Source organism: Lycium ferocissimum, chromosome 2, assembly GCF_029784015.1.
Source record: "Lycium ferocissimum isolate CSIRO_LF1 chromosome 2, AGI_CSIRO_Lferr_CH_V1, whole genome shotgun sequence".
Lineage (NCBI taxonomy): Eukaryota > Viridiplantae > Streptophyta > Magnoliopsida > Solanales > Solanaceae > Lycium > Lycium ferocissimum.
In genome coordinates, this window is record NC_081343.1 from 33,366,112 (window position 1) to 33,366,978 (window position 867).

Here is an 867-nt window from a genome sequence, read left to right on the forward strand (position 1 = left end):
ATACCAAGTACCTAACAGGGAGGGCAAATTTGATCCCAAACTTTGACTGAGGGCAAATTTAAACTATAAACCATACTTGGAGGGTATATTTGACCCTTTGCCCATCAAAATAAGTCGGGCCAATATGAGTTAAGCAACAAGTAAGAACTCAAAACCAACCATTCTAATTAGGGAAAATAGGTCGGGTCGCATAATTATGGGCCAAAATAAGCTAATTGAAACAACATTGGCACGTCTCAGTAAAAAAAAACCCCTCCAAAAATAAGCGTATACCACTAATTGCAACACGGTATTCTTTAGTAAAAGGCGAAACAATAGTTCGCTTTGTGCTCATCGCGTGGCTGCGTGAGTTTTTTCTTTGGTGCATGAGCTTCTTTTCTACTGGTTCTTGCTACTCGCTTCTTCACGTGTAACCGGTGTGGGACAAAGTTCCACACTGTATAACAATTAATACACTATGGGCGCTTTTTGTATGGACTGTCTTAGGGCGAGCCCAAGACTTTAAAAGCAGCTCTTTCCCATATTAAGATGAATTAAACAGCAGTCTTAGGTGCCGTTTGGCCATATATACCAAAAATAAATTCATTTTTTTTTTTGGAATTTTTGAAGTTGGAGTTGGAGTTGTATTTGGCCATAGTTTTTGAAATTGTAGTTTTTGGTGAAATGTAGTTGTAAAAAAGTGAAAAAAATTTGAAAAATAAGTTTTTCTTGTTTTTGGTATTCCGGAATACAACTTCAAAATATTTATGGCCAAAAGTAAAAAAGTGAAAAAAAATTCCGGAAAAAAAGTGAATAATTTTTATGGCCAAACAGCTACTTAAAATGAGTTATTTTGGGCACTTCACCCCATGAAATAGTGGTCAAAAC

General features: G+C 36.0%; 1 non-coding gene across 1 annotated transcript; it reads right to left on the reverse strand.

Annotated features, from left to right (window-relative positions):
• Positions 1–231: 231 nt before the first annotated feature.
• On the reverse strand, positions 232–343 carry LOC132048437 (U5 spliceosomal RNA). The gene has a single exon (XR_009412979.1). It is a non-coding gene; the product is annotated as a U5 spliceosomal RNA (small nuclear RNA).
• Between the last annotated feature and the right edge of the window lie 524 nt (positions 344–867).